This window comes from Metopolophium dirhodum, chromosome 7 (assembly GCF_019925205.1).
Source record: "Metopolophium dirhodum isolate CAU chromosome 7, ASM1992520v1, whole genome shotgun sequence".
NCBI classification, from domain to species: Eukaryota; Metazoa; Arthropoda; class Insecta; order Hemiptera; family Aphididae; genus Metopolophium; species Metopolophium dirhodum.
This window is the reverse complement of record NC_083566.1, coordinates 22,671,439-22,693,679: the sequence shown is the minus strand read 5'-3', so window position 1 is coordinate 22,693,679 and position 22,241 is coordinate 22,671,439. Positions and strand designations below refer to the sequence as shown.

Sequence of the window (22,241 nt, the reverse complement as noted above, 5' to 3'; positions counted from 1 at the left end):
TTTGTACGACCGTTACACTTATATTATTATACGCGTACAACTGTGCCTTGGCCAAAACAAAGCGGTACCGATAAAGTATAACAATATACGGACCGCAGCAATAAAGGCGGCCTTTGGCGGGGTTTTTGTGTGGCTGTGTATACACAGTCCGCCCCGCTGTCGGCGATATAATCTCGTGAAACGTCCGAACGCCCGCGGCACGGGAAATCTGAAAGGAAAAATAAATAACCGTCGGAAAACAATATGGTATATACCATACCTATACCATAACTATATATAAACTACATACTTATATATACTCGCGTACGTATGTGCGCTGCAATACGTACGCAGCGTGACACGGCTCATTTACTCGGAGTTTCCATGTGGGTTTATAATGGGTGTATGTAATATTATATATATATATATTATATGCACTATTGTACGTCGTTGCGATGATCGCCGAACACGCTTCCACACTCGCGAAAGACTGTTTTATTTTGTCGAAATCGTTATTTTACCAGATCGATGAAAATCTGTTCTCGCGCGGCAAAATACATAATATTACCCATTACGTTTTATACGTACGACGTAACATCCGCCCGAGGCGCGTGTTTTCTATGGGAATACCGTGCAGAGTAGTTTTCGAGTGAATTCTTTTCTCGGCCTCGTCTTTCTGGCGTGTCAACTCCGACGATCGCAGTATTTCGATATATGCGTTTTCCCGGAAAACCTGATTACATAAAGGAGTTGTAAACCATATAAGTATGAACGAAATACATTTTTCTATACGTATGTTTTTCACAGTTGTACCTTCCTCGTAAATTCACGACAATATTGGACCTTTGAAGAATACCATAAAATATGTTGATTATGTCACCACGTAGAGTTATAAAAAATATATTATTAAATACATTCATGCAGCAAACGTTTTTCCGAACCCATTCAAATTATACCCAGGTGTGGTTTCAATTTATGTATTACTCACTTATTTTATCATAAAATAATGCACTGAATGCAACAGAAAACATATGAGTCTCGTGCTAAATATATCGCTTTCGATTGCACGATAATAATACTTTTAACGACCACATTATTATAATATTGTTCAATTCATTTGTGTGCATTGAGGATAATAAGTGTATCAGATCTTAGAATAGTTTAAATTAACATCCATAATAACTAGACAACTAATATAGATTAATATTAATAGTATGTATTTCCACTTTCACTATACGTTTTTTCTTTTTTATTTATCCTAGTTGTGTCAGTGAAATCTCTCTTATTTATTTCAGTCACATTGATAAAAACGGAAATTATTCTCCAATTTTACAGAAATTGTTTTTAAATCAATGTGCTTTTAAGTATGACTTTAAAATTTAAATCCATACCGTTTGAGCTTAACAATAAAATCACAGATGAAGGTTAATGTCGAACATTGTTAATTAGATTATTACAGTACATATTAAACTATATTGTTAGTAACAACTATGACAAAATTAAGTTAGGTATAATTAATAATTATCACCATTTTTGGTTTAAAATAAATTTAACGACTATAATATGTATATTATAATATTTGATGATTTTTAATACAAGTTGGAAATTCCATTTCTTTAAAGTATAGAGCCTGATAAGAAAATGTGTATAAATTGGAGTCTGCAAATTGAATGTTCGAGTCAATCAATTGGTATCTTCAAACTAATAATATATTGATATTATTATACTATCATTATTATCATAATATAGCAAACATTACTTTTATACCATTCTATTATAATAATTACGTCTACGAGTCTAGTCGTCTAGACAATATGGGGTTTCATACAAATAGCCTATCACTTGCCATACATTTCAAATTATCTAAATACTATGGGTAATATCGAATTTTCATCTTTGTCAAAGATATAATAATAATAATAATAATAATAATAATAATCTTGTAACATACCTACACATTTGGGGGTATTTCATTTGTTGTATTGTTCTTGCCGCAATGAAAATGGAATAATAAATTTATCAACTGAACATTAAGTGCAAGTAAAAACGACATTATAAGCAAAAATAAAAGATGAAAACAATGATCTCGGTTACGACGACGCGCGACGTAGAGACTAGACACATAAAGATAATAATTGATAGTAAACTGTATTTACATTAACCGCAGCTTGAGAAATGATATAGGTACTATTACCGCCGCCCGTATACGAATATTGAGTACCTATTTATTATTATAATACAATATTGCTCGTGTTTCCATTTCAGTAGGAATAATAATATCTTTCGTGACATTTGAAATTTAAATTATTGCCCTCCAGCTTTTTATTGTATGTTGTAAGACGTTAAGTACGGTAGTTGTAATCACGACCGTCTGAAACTAACTGCGGAGGAGCGTCGAGTGTACCTGCAGCAAAGTAATGATAATAATAATAATAATATTATGATGTCAACCCGATTTGACAAGCGATGTAAATTGATTTAGGATGCGTGTGCCGTGCTTTTGAATGTACATCAATTTCATGTTTCGATCTCGACGACGTTGAGGTATTATAATAGGTGTCAATGCGTGATATTATGATAAAGTACTATTAATCGTGTAAATGTTATAGTCACTTTATATCTCTATACATAGGTACTGTATCTAGGTATAGCCAAATGCCAATGTTACATTAATGAGCTTTATGTGCCGAATGTCAATGTACTATATTATACATAATGTTATAGAGTCAGTGGTATATCAAGCACTGTATATTAACGACGAGGATATAATAAGTTGCGGTGTTTATGCGAAAACTACATTATTTTGGAGATTCTATAATATGTTCTTATTATTACCGTCTACTTGTCGGATTCATAAATGGTAACTATTGATCAATGGAATTCGATAAGTATATTATAGACCCAGCACACTTTATTATAAAAACATCATAGTATAGAATTATAAATATTTGATGAATTTTACGGACTTATGCATAGACGTGTACGGTCTACCTATTCTAAAATAATTATAATAAATTATTGCGGATTAAAATATATTTTATCATTGTAGTTAGTTTATTATTGACCTTACGATTTTCTCTTACAATAATATTTAAAGCTAAACAGTTAGCAATAAATAAATAACATTATGTACGTTCATGATAATAATACCTTATAATAATAATATGTGTTATTATTAAATTCTATTTTTATAACAACCTTAAAATTATATTATACTTCACATTTTTATAACTGAAATAATTTTTAAAACACGACCAATAAGAATGACATTTCTTTCTTTTTTATTTTTTAATTATCATCAACTTCTTTTGTAATTACTATCCATAAAAATGTATAAAATACCAAAAATTTTTGTAATGTCAGTAGCGATTTTAATTGATGATAAAATCAATACCTTGTTTTTCATATTGAAACAACTACTATACTTACAATATCTGAACCACAAAAAAAATAATGACTTTAACCCTAATATTTTAGAATATTGAAAACATTACAAAGTATATATTATAATATATATGTGTATACATAACTACATTGATTTTACCTTATACAACTTAGTTAAAGGCATTTTTTCAATTCTATTATTACAAATATTATGAAATGTAAAGGTTTTTAGTGCCAATTTTCAGATTTTCCTGGTCGACGGTCGCCTTATATTTGATTATTTGTATTTTCAGTGTTTATGGTTTTGTTATGTATCCCAGTATCTGATAATACATAATATTTTACGTTTTATAATATTATATGAGTCTATAATATTTTAACGTCCATTAGGGTGTAACGTATCTACCCATATATATAGTTTAAAATTCAAATGTGTTTTTTTTTTTGGTTCGTTGATTTCACGATTTATGGTTTGCTTCTCTATAACTGCTATTACAACGAATTTTACTTTTAAATTCGTTTATGTTTACTCGTTTTGTTTTTGCAGTTCGTCAAGTCCCTACAAATACACTGTTTACTGTGCAGTTATCGCACATACGAAGGTTCATTATGTTTGTAGTTGTGTTTTTTACACTTCGTTGATTACGAATTTATTATTACTTCGAAGTTTTCCTTGCGTAATTGCCATTAGGCAGTTTGCATTTCTCATATAAATTACAATACAAACCTATGCATATATATTTATAAGCGAAAACACGAATAAAATAATAAAGAACAAATAACTTGTATTCACCAATTACAATTAGATTTTGTGTAACCAATATCAAGTATACTTAATGTAAAATCTATAGGTTTTATTCAATGTAACATGTCGGTCGCAGGGTTAGACTCAAACGGCAAGGTTATTAATTATTATAGCTTATATAAATTAAAACGTTACTGTGACGTGACTACGTGAGCCATTCTCCAGTTTCATGTAAGTTGTATACAAAAAGAAATTAATAAAAAATATAAATTTAGGTAAATATAATTATGAAAAACTAAAAAGTAAAATTAACTAAAAAAATGCGCCCCAAAAAATATTGCGCCTTAGGCACGTGCCTTGGTGGCCTATGGGTAAATCCGCCCCTGGTTGTAACGATTGTCGTCATCGACATCGTTTATTCATCCTTTTAGTGAATTTCATAGGTATTAAAACCAAAAATAACGTTTTAGTTATTTTGTTGTGATTTAAAAATATTATTTGTGGGTATATGAAACTTTTAGAGTATATTATTATATTTTATAAGTCTACACAATAACTTTTTTAAATGTGATTTTTTAGCATAAATGAATTTAACCTACTTTAGTAGATATATACTAACGTCTAATACTAAAATAAATCACAATTATATCATAAAATATACCTACTTAGTAATATTATAGGCTGAAAGTCGGTCTTATATTAATTATTATACATTCACCTGACTAAAAATACCTATCATTATTATAATATTTTATCAATATATTTGATGCGTGACAAAAACATTGTTAGTAAGTAGTTAATAATTTGCATGGGCCTTCACAGGGGCATGTTCAGTGGAGCCCATTATTCTGTTGAAATAAATAAACATACAAATACATTTTAATACGTAAAAAAGAAACAATATTTTGTTTTAGTAAAGACAATTTTATTGTGTATTAACAAACAACAAATGTAATTTTGGAATACATTTATTATATTAAGTACAATCAAAAAAGTAAATAGATTGACGGCTCAAAGTGGCCTAATTTTGAACAATATTTAATATATAAATGGCTCAAAGTGGCCATTTTTTTTTTACATTTTTATCATTTTTTTATTTTATTATTTTTATCATTTATTTCATAATTTTTTATCATTTTTGAAATATAATAAATGGCTCAAAGTGGCCTAATTGGGGAAAAAAAAACACCAGATAAGACACAATAAGCAGGAGGAGTGGTACGTGATGGCGAGGTGCTTACATAAAGCAATAATAAGGCTACTGGTCACCTCTATACGTTATCGCGGCACATCCCGTAGGCGGACGACGAGTGCAATCGCCACTGCGTTTGCTCGCGGGTGACGACCATATCATGACGGCGGGCGAAATCCCGACAGCGACGGCCACGGGAGCGATGAGACGATTTGACGGCGAGCGGCTAGTGCGCGATGTTGTGCGCATCGACGATGTGCAGGTGCTGAAGGACGACTGATGCGTGACGGCGGCGACGGTGACCTAAAACACTGAGCGAGCAAAGGCAGCTGTTGGTGCTACGGAACCGTCGGCGACCGGAGACGTGACTCGACCGATTGCCACTGGGCAAAAATGGGAGAGGATCGTCGGATTGCGCTGCAAAGGTCCTGATTCTCTCCACGTGATTTTCGCCCTGACTCGACCGAGTCACCATCCGGTGGCTGTCCTGGGGTCGCGCATCGCCGTACCCTGAAACGTTATCCGTTTCCACGAGTCCGGCGATGCTGACGTCCTTGTTCCTAGCTCAGCTGTATCGCTCACCCGTTGTGTGTTTTGCAGTCTCCGCCACCACCGCCTTTGCGAGTCGTCTTCATGCACTCTGCCATCGTCGTGGTACCGTCGGGGCGGTATCGTTGCCCGCGCCGGTACAGCTAGCCGTCGTCGTCGTCGTCCACCGCTCCTGGTGTGACCGAAGCAGCCGAGTCCGTCTTCATGTATTGATTTTACAATGGTGTGTGGTTTTTTGTGTATGCTTACAAGTTTTATAGTAAAAAAATGATTCAATCTTCAATTTATTCTAAGGGACAAGGGTGATTTCTGACACTTGTATTTAGTCGGAGTCCATTGAGAGATCTATATTGAAATTTATTTTTACCTACCTGTCATCGTTTATCTATTATCTTAACTTGGAATAGTTCAATAATTCCATGAGATATTTATTCTTCATATTCTTCATATTATATTTTATAAACCTATGACCAGATGAATTTATTAGATTTTAGGTTTCCGGTTAAATTTGTTCCGGTGACTAATAATATAATAAAATTAGGCAGTCCTGAAAGTATTGTGACGAACATCTATTGCAATATACTAACAGACAATAATAATTACAGACGCAGCACTCGGACCAGACGCAGACACCACCACACAAATTCTTACATTCTTACACAAAATCAAACTGTATAATAAAATTTAAAAAAAAATTGTAATTGTAAATTGTAACTAATGGCCATTGTAGCTGATCTTAATTAATAACAATAAAAATAATAATAATAACGCATTGGCTAATAATAATATAAAATTGATTTAGCTAAACAAATAATTACATACAATGAATATACAAAATATAGATATACTGTTGTAAAAATAAGAATTTGGATGCTATTATATAGCTACTTAAAATATTATATGCTCGTATACGATATACGGTAGGTAATAATTTATTACAGTGATTATTGAATCGTAATAGCGATTTCGTGTACAATATTAATACACAACTACTTGTAAAATAAAAAAAAGGGAATGTAAGGAACCACTCTGCTGTGAAGTAGGTAATATAGGTATCTTCATAGTTCATTGTGTAAATCATTGTAATAAATGTGTTAAATTCGAATTCAATAATAAATCGTTGCATACGAAAAACGATTCTGGTCGAAAGCTGTCTGTCCGCGTTCAATATTACTAAGTATAATTTATAATATTATAATTATATTATAAGGGAGGTACCTAGGTACTATAGTTTTTTTTTGAATTTAATTTTTCAAATAAATATACAATCTGTGCCGTAGGGCACAATAAGAATATGTGATATGAGTTATTAACATGAAAAACATGAGAGAAGAAATAGCCATCACCCAGCACTATATTTTGATTTAAATTGCGACCATAGTAATTTATTTTTCTTGTAATACGGAATGTTGAATTAATTCCATATGGAAATGTAATTTTGTGTATAAAACATAATATTAAGTATATACGTTAAAAGTGTCAAGTACCTACCCATGAATAATACTTTTAATTACAATAAAATAACTAAAATCATTTAGGTTTCAGTATGAACTATACTTATGTACTTATGTAGGTATTATATTACTACCTACTATTAAATTGTTAAGCCTCGGCTAACAAAATTAATAAATACATGCATTTTAAACTATAAAATAACTTACAAGTTTTCACGAAGACAAATTTTGATTTTAACATAGGTAGTTGTTAAATGGTTATTACAAAAAATTAAATACGCAGGTTTTTTTTTTTTATTATTGAACAAAAATTTATATTTACAATCTGAATTTACACGTTATTACAATAAGTAAATTTGATGAGGTTTGATTGACAGGAGGGGGAAGTCACCCAATGGCAGCCCGTAAATTACAAAAACTTATGAGGGATCATATGTTATAGTATTTTTGACGTAGGTACTTACCTAGCGAAACATTTTTCATCAACATTTATAGAAAACTAAAAAAAAATCGAAAATAAAAATGTTTATGTAGGTATAGCTCAAATATAGTCAAAATATTTTAAACATTTTACTATGCATAGAATATTATAATATAATACACAAGCATTTGGTGAAAATATGTAGTATTTAGTTGTACCAAAAAAAAAAAACAAAATCAATTGCTTAAAAAAATTACAATTTTCCCTTAATTTTTTTTGTTTCAACCAATTATTTTTAAAAATACTGGTAATTTTACTTTCATCCTTCCCCCTAAAGTATGCACTTAGAGTAATATTTTACAGAAATTCACCCTCAAAATTTTTTTTTTCAACTAGAAAAAATGTCAGAAAAAAAATTCAAATCCGCTCAGAATCTAAAATTATAAAAAACCTATATTTTATAAAATATTGGTATTATGTGTATTTTCAAGCGTAGAATATATAAGTTCATTGATCGATGGGATTTATGAGTGTAACCAATGTATATATCAACATTTTATACTGCATTTATTTTTTTCCCACAATTTCTATAAAAGCACTTGACGATATAAACATGTCAAATGTTGTTTTTTCTTTCGTATGTACATATAGCCATTAATCACCCCCAAACGCGCTGGTCTTATGTATGTTCCACATCTAGGTCAGATGTGCAAAAGCCTTTGGACAATTAAAGTGAGAAGAACTGCCATTGTGTTCTCTCGTAAAAACATCGTTAACCGTCCCTGTTTTGGACGAGTCGATAAAAATGTAATTATTCGTTTCGAGTGTCCCGACGGGAAATGCCATGTGACAAACGATCCATTCTCAAAAGCAAAAGTCAACACTTTGAGTATTTCCCTGGAGAGGTTGTATTGCCTCGAAATAACAATATGCGATGGTGCAGCTATTGATGATTAGAGTTTTTTTGCATAGCTAGCAATAATAAACATTGTAGTGGTGAACAGTATGGTAAAATAGACCTGATGAAGCTACATTTGTAGCCAATTACAAGTATTCACTTGATCGAATCGATTTTCAAAACTATGTCAGTCCTCTCCTACAGAACCCATTCAGTTGTACCTATACCTAAAAATAAAACTTGTAATAAAAAACTTGTAAAAATTATTTGTGTCCCACAAAACAATTAAGGTAATTTTTCGCAAAGCACCTACGTATGTGTGAGTTATTTTAATCAAAATAATTTTTGATCTCCAAGGGCATATCGTTATAAGAAGAACGCCATTGATTAAAAAAAAAAATATAATAAAAAACCGTAAAACACTCATTTTAGATAAAGATGAATGTATTGATTAACAGTGATGATGTGTCCTTTTGTGTCAATCACCTTTTGGAGCAGTAGTTTTCAAAACAATAAAAAATAAAATACAGATAACGGGAAAATTTAGGCAATGCAAGTTTGTGACTAAATCGATTTGTAAATCAAAAATAGCTGAATTGTTTACAAAATGTATTTAATTTTAACATTTAATAGATATGATATTTTTTTTTTTTCTTGAAATATTCAATGTTTTTTTTTTTTTTAACAATTTTGACTTTTTTTTTCGGTTATGTTAATAATTGTATTCTTTGGTAACATGCTTGATGATTGAATACAAGGTCTTCTTCTTATGTTATTTATATTTCAATTAAAATATATAAAAAATACAGTCTCAACTATTTAAATTATTTTTTATCAAATGCACAAGTTTAAATGTTAACAAAATTAGATATCTAAATGAAAAATAATGGTTTTAGTTATTTTGTTGAAATTTAAGAACCATATACTGTAGGGACTTGATAATATTCACCATAACGAATATATTACTAAATTCTTTTCAACCTATTTAGACCAATTTTAAGTTATTTATTCCATGATCCTAACCACAAAGCTCTAAGGTAGGGTATCGATTTACAAGTTATAATTTGATAAAAATAAATAATAATATAGGTCTATATACGATATTATAACTTATATGATAGCAATTATTATATAGTATATGCAAAAAGTATTGGAACATAATATAATGCTATAGTAGAAAAATAAAATGATTACCTAATATAAATAAATTATACAAAATATTCTTAGATAATATGATGCTCATGCGCCATTTCCGCTCAAAATCGTTTTACCAATCGATTCTGAAATCAAATTATTTAAAATGAAATCGAGTGATGAAAATTCACGTTTAGCTGGAAATATGGTAAACAATGTTTCATAGTGCAATTAGTTATATATTGAAATTAAATTGAATTCCACTCTATAAAAGTATAAAACGGATTTTTGCCTTTAAATAAAATAACAAATATCTAATTTTTGGAATATTGGTACCTACATATCAGGTAAATGTACTTTTCAGCATAAAATAAAACGTTTCAGGACATTTAAACTTCAGCTTCATTTTTACGTACATTTTAAATCATTCAAATTACCTAATAGTTTACAAAAGAAATTTAAAACAGAAAAAAATAAAACTGTGGATCTTTTTGACAAAATCAAGACGTTTTTTGATATCAACCACAACTCGATATAGTGTATGAATCAAGAATACAATCTAATTTGATTTCACTTTCAAATGTAAAGAAACAAAAACAAAATAGGCCATTATCGCACAAACATATTTTTATCTAACATTATTTAAATATTTTATTATGTATCATAATATTCTGTACTATGAAAAATATTAAACTGTCGTTGACATTTTTATCAAACATCGCGTTCGGCCATTAGGTGTGAGTTGGTTTTTTTTTTTTTTAATTTTTTATTTATTGACGGAAAAACTCCATTTACAAAATAATCTCTGTTGTTATAAAAACAATGTGTTCGGTTAAAATAAAAACATGAGCATCTCGTAATAACGTATTTTTTTTTATCGTTTTCCATTTCGGTCTATAGAAACAAACACGCGCATGTCGCAAAAATCTAGAACGGAGAAAAATGTCAGAAAATATCTAAACAACCCCCATAATATCTATATTATGCTATTCGTTCGAGAAAAGCAAATAACGAATGCAGTTCGTACGATATCAAAACTATAGAAGACTGTTACAATAAATTTATCTCAATAATGATATGCGATGACCTATAAAATATTGTGTATTCACTATTCTTGTAGTATAATCATAGATACTTGTATATTACTTGGCCGTCGTGTCTGCACAGTGGCCGTTCCAGAGGGGGCAAAACGGATATTGTTCCCCCCCCCAATCGCAGTAGTTTCCTACCATGTTTAGCCAATTTTTGTACTTTTTGTACTTTTGCCCCCCCCCCCCCCCCACAAAAAAATGAAGCCTTGGATCCGCCACTATGTCTGCAAAGTGCAGTTTTCGACGAAGACAATATTTATATTATCGCAGAGAAAACTATAATTTTCATACTTAAGCTTAAGCATAATGATATTATTACCATGGATTTTATAATATTATGATTGGCTTTCATCACACTTGTTTTTTTGCTTAATTTTTGTATTTTTTTTCATTGTTTTTATTTTCTCATATAATTTGAAAAACGTATGACGGCAATAATTTAAATTGTAATTTACCTAACATTTTCTTACTTTTTTTTCATGGCAATACTTATTTTTAACTACACAATATTAGAACGACTGCCAACGACTCATGATGTTTTTCTGAACGCTTACACGTTCAAAAGAAATCTAATTGATCATATTTAATGTTAACTGTCAGTTATTATTTATTATAAAAGGCATTTTAAGTTTGGTATCCCGCAAATGTGTACAACATTTTACTACTATAATAAAATGCAATATTTGATATTTATATAAGTACAACAAAATATTTGATTATGCAAAAGTGACAAACTGAGATATTTCCCAATTTATATTATATCAAACCCCATATACTTAAGACTAAAACACTTGCTTATTTATGATATTTTAGTTTAGAACCGTGATTAAATGGTCACAGCATTAAATTTTTATCAAAAAAAAAAAAAACTTTTTTTAAGATAAAATACTATTATTATATTAATATATTCCTTTTACAAAATTGGACTTTTCTAATCAATGTAAATCGGGACGATAAAATGTGTACGTTATCAGCTATTGGTAATGGCCTAGTCGTCCTATTATAGTATATATTGTTGTGCCGATGCATCGAGGATTGTCATAGTTTATCATGTTGAAAACTGTAAACCTACGCGTAGCAACGAATCGCTCTGCATGTGTTAGGATCGGCAGATTGGATACCTTTCGATCCCAGGGTGTGAACATTTTATATATTTTACAAAAGGTTTTTTTCTCTTCAAACTGAATTTATTAAAATTATTAAAGAAAACAAACGTGCCCCGTTTACGTATAGGTATAAGTACGAAAGGACCAGTCCCCAGACGGGCTACGTATCACAGTAAAATAAAATAATCAATCATGCGTAGGTAGTATAATATAACACGATGGTATAATATATAACGTGAGTGCTAAAGAAAAAAAGAAAAAATACTGAAAATTAAGCGTGAATATTACTCATAAAATATGACAGATGTAAAATGTATTGACAATGTATCCATTGCCTATATTATGTGTGCATTATACAGATTTAAACGATAGGTGAAATAATGTTGTGAACATTTGAATAAATTGAACAAGGTCAATATCGAACCACTAACAGATAAAATTTAAAAATTATATTTCAGATGCAATTATTTAAATGGAGAAAACTGATGACAAAAGTAATTTCATATCTTATGGTAAACGACCATAATAATGTTTGTAAAAGCAGTATGTCTATAGAGTAACGGTCCATTGGTGCATAGCTTATGTTACTAAAAGTTAAAATAGTTTAACGAATAAAATGTATTGTCTGGGTCGTAAATTTTAATATTAAATTATATTATACAAAGTATACGGTGGTGTATAGAAATGAGCAGTATAACGGTTGATGGCAAATAGTATAACACAATATTTTAATATAATAAAATACACGATTTAAGTGCTTGAAAACAAAATAAGGAAAATAATTATTATTTCTACTTAATTCTTCGTTGTAATCCCTTAATGTATATTAAATTACAAAAATTAAGTAGGTATTCGGCCTGCAATTGTAAATACATTATGATACAATTTGATTATTATAATTTGTTGAAAAATAAAATAAAATTTGATTAACTATTATGTTGCTGGGTGTTCTCATCTTATAGTAGATATTTTGTTTTAGATTCTATAACCTTTTGCGACTTTGCGTAGACTGTACATTTTTAAACACCTACTTCTATAAGTAATTTTTGATTTTTAGTTCAACTAATTTGTTTAGTTAATTGTTAAAATGCATCAATAAATACTATGTTCTTTTGAATCAGATTTTGTTACTGTAATATCAAAGCATGATGCGTTGGCTTAATATATAATTATCATTTAAAATTGTCATTGTTCAAACGAAATACTTTAAAAGCCTTTAATGATATCATTAATTTTACAATATACTTATGATCTCAATTTTCAAACGGTAACAAACCGCGATTCTTTTGTGCTTCTTATTAGTTCACCTAGAAACTATAATATATAATACCGCCATAGGTTATATTACGCAATAAATATTCGTATCAGATCGTATACTGACCAATATAGGTCATGAAACGCTCACAAAATTAAAGTTTTACGACAAGCCCTACTTATGCTACCTATAGTCAAATAACTAATGAGGTGAATCAAAATGTTCAAAAATACTGCTCTCGAGTCTTGATCATTCATAAAAATGTACTGTTTCTTTTGCATATATTATGTATGTATTATTATACTTATGTATAACAATTAACAGTCACAAATTACAGTGTTTTGTAAAATAAATTTAACGTTAGTAGGTAACAGGTTTTTTAGCAACCATCAGCACTACAGCATTTGGCGTATAAATTTTAATATTTAATTGCATAAAAATACTTAAACTAGTATTTACATTCGTTGTATTTTAAATCAGTGCCAAAATTACCAAATCATAATAATATTTTGTCTACTGAGAACATATAACCACCTTACGCAAACCATACTATAGGTATGCTATATGTCTACAATTCAACATAGGTACTGTGTTATTAATAATTACATACCTAATATTTATAATATCATCAACACTGTACACATTTTAGTTCTATACGATGATTATACATTTTGAGAAAATATATTAAAGTTAGATAGGTGTACACTCATGCATCTTCGTCGTTCATCATTATCAATTTGATATAGGTAGTATTGTATTGTACGATGTGATTTTGACATTCTGAGAATTTAATATAGCGTCCTAGTAAATTCAATTTAAACTGTCATAAAACATAAAACATAATATATTATAGTATGTTGATGATCGTAATAAACATAAAATGGAAAATGTACGTATTTGATCGGTCTATCAAATACGATGAACACACTCACCGACGATTGCGTCATGTAACTTAATAATTTAGTTGTTCAAGCTGTAAGTTACACTATGTTTTTGACAAACAATTAAACTATAAGTTTTACAAAGTTAGATATTATGTTGAATTATAATAGCGACTAGATCGCTACGGTCATAACCAGATGTCCTGATTTACAACACACACACACACATCTCATGGCATGTCATCATATTTTATCATCATCTGTTAATTTTACAAATGTTCAATATTTCTTCCTAAAATTATTATCATCTCATTAAAATTACTTTGGGAAAATATACCTACCTAGTAATAAATAATAATAAAATAAAATAATAAATTGTGCTGTGTGTATCTGAGAACACAGTTAATATCGTAGATTATTTTTATTAGTTACCTAACAATTTTTAAGTTTGGTAGGTACTTATATCGTTTAAAAAAATGTTAATACTAATACAAAATATTATGTGTTAAAAAATTGGTTTTTAAAATTTGTTTTTGATATCACGCGGTAAAATTATAGCTATATGTATTAAACGATATCTTTAAAATATTGCTTTGTTCATAATATATTCAATATATCGAATATCACCCATACGAGAAAGCGGTGCAGATAAAATGAAAAAAAGTACCTAGTTAAAGGAAATCTTAGACGGACGGCATCTATCTTATATTATACTATATTATATATTATGTATGTAATATGTAATATACAGGGTGCCCCGAGAGGATTTACTCATTAAGATATCTCCTGAGATAATATGTTTATCATAAATCTGTTTTTCATTAGACTCACAGAGACAAGGACTTCATTAACGTCTTAATTTCATTTATTGGTAAAAAATTTTAGAAATGCAATTTTTATTGTTTGTTTTTGAAACAATTTAAGATAGCCATTTTATAGAGTTTAATTTTTTGAAAATTTTGACTTTTCAACATTTTATTTTCATTAACCTCACGGTTTTTAATATTTTTTTTTAGTTTTTTAGGTAAAACAGTAAAAAACCGGCTAGTCCTTCCTACGGGTAATGGGTATATCCTCACGAGACATTCTGTATGTATAAAAAAAACCACGCGTAAATGTCCACCTTTTCCTGAACGTAGTTGATAATATGGATAGAATGGTATCTGGAAGAATACGTAAGTAGTAATATCCAATGCCTTTTTAATGATATAACTACGATCAGGATGGAAGAAAAGCAAGTCGTCCGAATGAAAATACAATTTAGATCAGACACCGATAACCGGTGGACCACGATGAATGTAAGGATGAGAACCTGCGGAGACATTTCCGGCGCGATTATTTAATGGTTAACTGTAAAAGTGGACATTGTACAGGGCCACAGGGGTTAAAGTTTGTGTGAGCTTCGAACAAAAACTTAAATAGTGACAAAAAAAAAAACGGTGGAAAGCGATAAACAACAAGACCGAGAAATCAATATTACGTTATATACCGCCTACCTATGTAACTACTATATATTATGTATATCCGAACCCCGTCGTTGACAATAAGTTACATTATACATTTATCGGTTTTCTGTGTTGTATTAACATTTAATAATCCCTTCTGTAATGTATGTATTTATATATATAAATATATATTTTAGTATACATAATAATATTACTTATAATATTATAACATAGCAGAAATTCATTCATTTTTACACCATTCGCAAATTTAGTATAATTTAGTGGTTTTCTTTTTTAAAAATAGAAAACTATTTGCACGGACAATAATTTCGACCACAATTCAAAGGCACAATAATATGTAACTGACACCATGAAAAAAACCTAGTTGATCCAGTGTGTGTGATCATAGACTATCAATTTCTGCTTATCTGATTTAAATCGCTAGATTTGCTACCACCATACCACGGGTATGTATAGGCTACAAACAGTGCATTACACGACTAGATTACGATTGCAGCTTGGGCGAAGGGATTAAATTATAAAATATGTGCAGTCAAACATTAGCGGTAGAACGGTTCTGGCTGGAGATTGGGCATTATTGAGAGGATAAATAATACGACAATACGTATGATATCACGTGCGGATATTACATATTTTTCACAAATATCGCATTCCGCGCTAACAGCATAATATTAAAAGGGGGTCCGATCAACGACGCGATACAGCATATTCTACAGCACCATTGACCATAAAACGTATTTTATTATTTTTTTATATATATTTTATACGCATAACGTTACGCACGGCGGAATCCCAATACCTGTCGGCCATTACTCAAAATGCGAGGCGATGAAAATTATTTTTCCCGTCGGTTTGTTGAAAAATTGGGCGATAAATTATAGTATAATATTATGTACTATATAGGTACTCGACTATTTAGTATTTACATTTTACAGTGCACCTCAGGAAACGAATTCAATTGGATACGTGGATACCTATACGTATATATAATATATGCATTTATCATCTTCGTGTTGTGCGCGTAAATCCTTCTGAAAATCGTGACTTATCCGGACGTCCCTATACTTTATATATATTATTTACTCTGAGATAGTATATTTTCAATGGGTGTTCTGAAATTTTCTCGGTTCCATCGTTTTTATGTACACAACACATTATTTATGTATATATTTGTATATATATTCATATCGAATATTCAAAAGTTTAGTAAATAACCCACACTGTATTACGCGCGATTTATACGATCGATGAGTTGTACCTACCTACGAAAAAATGTCGTTCATAAACAAACGGATAAAAAGATCAGACGGTTGTAAAAACTAACAACTACAACAACTTGCAGCAGAATCGTCGAAATACCAGTTAGTAGACGTATATTTCGTGTATGATATATAGGACATACAGGTACCTCTACCCGTATAGTACAATCGTTTTTTAACATAATATTATTTCATATAGCCTAGTTCCCGCAATATACCGCCAATGTCAATGGTTAGTTTCCAGGGGCTTGCTCACGGGGGGGGGGGGGGGGGGGGGTATGAGGGTGTCATATCACCATTTGGTATAATATACGATAGAACAATGAAAAGCAATGAAAGTAGCTAACCTCTATACAACGTGGTCTGAGAATAGTCAAAGACGCATAACCCACCTTTCAAAAAAGTCGAACACGCCACTGGTAAGTTTACTCTATTGTGAGTGGAGTCTCAAACTTGGTACATATGCCGCAATCACACTGACACACTAATATATAGCATTACAAATAATTATTGTCGTGGTCCTCTGTATATATTTTATTGGTACCGTGGATAATCTACGTAATCGAAACCCAGGCTAAGCAGGCTGCTATTGAGACGTTTAAGACTTGCAGAACATTCAATATTTATGTAGCCACTCGATACGAAAGGACGTCGTCCGAACTAGCGAACGTGATACTGTTTACCTAATGACATAACGTACATTATATATTGACCATCTGGGTGAATTTAATAGTGGTCGTTCAATCTAAATAGATCATTTGAGAATATAAGTGATTTTGTGTTTTTGGCATTTTCTCGGTGCCATGGTGGCGACGGTTGATAAAATATATTATTAGATGCACCGCAGTCCGCGAATTGATAATATTTCTATATTAACTTCCATTATAATATATACTATGCTACTTGAAACGCGGTCACGCGGGGTGCGTATAGATTTACACGATTTATTTCTAAGTAAGTATATAATATTATATGCGATTCTCAGGATCGCCTTGAACTCAAACGACGTAGGGTACATAATATTTATAATATCGAACTCCTTTGGGATGGTTAACGACGAGATGGACCTATTCAATAGTTGGGTATTATGTGCGTATAATACATACGTACAAATTTCGTCTCAAGGACAAAATAATTCAACTATTCAGGGATGGACAAAATACATAATACAAAATAAGTCACCTAGATACCTACTGTAAATACAAAATACATTTAACTTCTGAGAAAAATACTAACTGCAAAATATTTACATTTTTCAAAAAATAATCAAAATTTAAAATGCTTTCTAATCTTATGTATTATAAGTTACTGAAATTATTTTATTTATTTTTTCTGTCTCCAAATTACAAAATGTACATTATTTATTTTAAATTAATTTAATCGGAGTACTGCCCATCCCTGCAACTATTTAATATTGTACCTAATGCATGTATATTTATAACTTTCAAACATTAATAAAAACTCAACGGTAACTGTGAACAAATTAAATCGTGTTATTATAACAGCCAAAATAAACTATTATTTAAAAAATAATTTTCTCATTTCATAATTCATAAATTAAAAAATAATCGTATTATAATTATGGTGACCAGGTATACATTTTTTTTAAAAGTACATATTAAAACTTAGATCCTTCTTTGTCTATTCACTATTCTACCCATTTTACCCATTTCATAGCCCATAAACCATAGTCCATTGACCATTGGTCATCTCCTTCTATAAAAATTGTTTTCTTTCATCTGATTACTCTATTTTTTTTATTATTATTATCAACTATAAAAGCCTATTATTAGAAATTATAATGTCAACTCATTTAGTCTTTATGATGAAAATACTTTAAAATTTAAGTATAAATTAATTTTTAATGGTAATATACCAAGTGTATAATTTAAATAAATAAACACAAAACTTTAATTATATGTTAATCTATGAATTATATGAATCACTATCACAGTACCTGACAAATTGAATTAACTATGTTACCAACTGATCAGAATGCTTTAGGTCAAAATATAAATTAATAACCAAATTATAATAATCATAAACATGTATTATTGTATTAGCTCATAATATTTTCAAAAAAAGAGTACTGTCCTACGAAAAAGAGTACGTCTGGTCACCATAATTATAATGTGTATTTTTTTTAGGGGTTGAGGCTTTGAGAACTGAGGTCATTAGCCTGTGGAACGGTGGGGGAGGGTACTGTAGGTTTTGAACACGTATGTGTTAATTTTGGCAGAATGTTTAAGTGGGCACCGGTAGGTATCTGCCATGCCCGGGTGGGGGATGGCGGCCTCTCTCTCCGGACACCGTGACTGCCCGAAGAAAAATGCCACCCGTGGCCGAGTTCGAACGGCCACTCCATCCCCTTATAATGTGTATTGTAGTGTATACAATGAACAGTTTAGGTGCTCGTACATTTAAATTTCAAACAAATATGAGATTAAAAAATAATATGGGAAAAATAATTTTAAGTCACCAATGATGAATTTAAGTAACAATTTTTACCGACCTACTTTAAAGGTTATATAGAAATATCATATATTAAAATATATTAACTATAGATCCATCAAATCCGAAGTAAGTAAATGTCTTATAGCAAATTGTTTTTAATTAATGTGTTGGATTTCAGCAATCATTTTTTTTATATCAATTCATAAATATTGTTGATCGAGATAATTGCGGATAACAATATTATTTGAATTTTTCATCTAATCTATATTGGTAGAACGATATTTTTTCTTTCTGTAGTGTTTTTAAATGATAATATAATAATAGTGTTAATTGAAATTCTCCACACGCCAAAGGTGTTTTATGCGATTTCACGTACATGACAAAAAGCCACCTTCCCGGAAATCCATTAGCTCAGTTTAAGCCTTAAGGAATTAATTATACATCAGTAGTTTGTATAGTAGTATAATACGTATGCTAATATAATATGTATAATATACTCCCAGGTTGGAAAATTAGTGACGTAAATGATGTATAAGCCATGTGGATACAGTATTATATATATATAATATATAATATTATAATATATATATATATACTTATAGACGTGTTTGGATATTATATGTGAGATATTGAGATATAGTTTCAGTTTTCGCTCAAACACAAAATGTCCACAATTTTAGTATCAACACAATGCATTAGTAGATAATACTATCAACGACCGGGTATGTATTACAAATATACAAGGTCGTGTTAAGCTTTTTGGCGCCCAGGGGCACTCATTTTTAAGCCCCCCCAGCCCCCCTCTCTTCTTTATATCATCCATTTATTGACTACCTCGCACGTTATTTAGTATTTCAGGTATGTGAAGAAGTATAGAATGACTTTTTTTTGGAGACTCCAAAAGATTATCATCTATATTTTTAATTGTCTGATGATCCTGATGCCTGATGTTGTGTTGACACAAAACAAATAGAACTGAAATGGCTAATTTGGTCAATTTTAAATGTGCATTACAATACTTTAACATAGATTTAGTGGGTAATAAGTTTATTAAGCTATCATATAGTTATAATGTCGAAAACTTTTTCTAAATTTAATTTAGTTTTATTCAATAAAATTGCATTACATAAACAAATTATAACAATTTTTTTCTCGCTTTCCCTTTAGCAAATGTATTAACTATTATGGTTGGAGGGTCACAACTTAGCAGTCACTCGGGATTTCTCAAATCCGTACTGCAAACTTTCAATATTTAAGACTATACTTTGTAGTTTGTATATGGATTTACTAAAACAAAAATAGTTGCTGCAGTGTGATAACATTATGTGTACATTATGCTATATACATTATGTTTACTCGGAAACCTACCGCGAATAATATACCCAGCAGGTCAATGTGAAAAATGAATTATTACAAAATGAGTATTTAAATACTGGTGATTATGGGTATCAATTATAGATTTTTAAACTTCTCAAAACAATTTATATCTCGAAGACCTTAACGTTGAAATAATTATAAAAATTATAGGCATAAAAATGTATCTCCGTTAATACATTTATTATTCAAGCATCCGAGGGACGTCCACTGAGGCCGTTATTGCAAATTGTAGTGATTAAGTATACCTAGTAAAATGTGAAAAAAAATCATTAAAATATTGTATTACCTATAATACTCTCAGCGGTGATAATAATGGATGTGAGTATAAATAAAATACTAAATTCCAGCGTGAAAAGCGCTCTCTGTTCGATTGTACACACGAATCACCAGTGATGGAAATACTTCACGCGACATCGTACAGATAGTGCACCACCACGCTCAACACCAAAGACTCTATGAGAGCAAAATATAAGATATTTCAAGATGAGAGACAAAAAAAATGATGAATTACAAAATAAAACTAACTGTGTAATTGAGTTTACAATAATGCATCGTTTTTTTTTTTGTTTAGTGCCTATTGTTTAACTATTCTTGCGTTTTATGGTTTTTTTTTTTTTTTTAAGTAAAGTATAACACAAACCAATGAGCTAACTAAAATAATATAATTTCCATAATTTATCAATAAATAGTTCTTTTCAATATAAAAAACATTGAATAATACTAATATAGTAATATGTTATTAAGCACGCAGATAGTTAGTAAGTTAATAAATAAAAGTTATTTTAAGAAAATTGTTGTACCTCTTCGATAAAACATTTAATTTGTTTGTTTCTAATTGTTGAAGCCTTTTGCATTTATTATTATTTAGTAATTGCATTTTGATATTCTCTTTGCATTTTTCTAACCTGTTCAGTACATACAGTTTTATTCGGTAATTCATCATTTTGTACCACATCTTGAAATATCTTATTTGCTCTCTTAGAGTCTGGAAAAATAAAATAAAATTATAATTGTCATCACTATTTCTTATATAAGACAAATTCAACAAAATCATATAGTCAATACACAAGTATACAACATTATAATACCGACACATTCTCAAAGCCAAGTTTAAATATTTCGTAGTATATAACTGACAAATAGTAAGTTAGTTGAATATTACTGTACAACATTCCTACGACCTTACTACTATTATAGTAAAATTGGAAAATAATCTGACCCTGGTCGTGCGAGGTGTGTTACTAATATAATACACCTAATATATATTATAACATATACCATATTGAGACGTCGGATGTGGTAGGTGTATAGGTATATTATTATCACAGCCAAATTTCGGTTTATGAAACATTATGCGGTTCGGCGGTGCTCGGAATATGCATAATATTATACTATTTATAATACAAAATAATTAATTACACGTCGTTGTAATACGCATTATTTTAATATCATATATTTTTTTAATGTTAGAAACGTTCGGGATCGTAATTATTGTTGTTATTATTTCTTCCTCAGATAACGGATTAATCATTCGGCGGTGGCGGCGGCGGCTGGGGAAGGTCGCAGTAGGGATTTTCAAAAGTTACGCGCCAGCGG

General features: G+C 30.1%; 1 long non-coding RNA gene across 1 annotated transcript in view; it reads left to right on the top strand.

Moving 5' to 3' along the window:
- The window catches only part of LOC132949395 (uncharacterized), a 68,312-nt gene extending 46,071 nt beyond the window's left edge, over positions 1–22,241 (top strand). The window contains exon 3 of the long non-coding RNA XR_009665104.1: positions 22,161–22,241. This is a non-coding gene — a long non-coding RNA (uncharacterized LOC132949395). The remainder of the gene's footprint in view (positions 1–22,160) is intronic.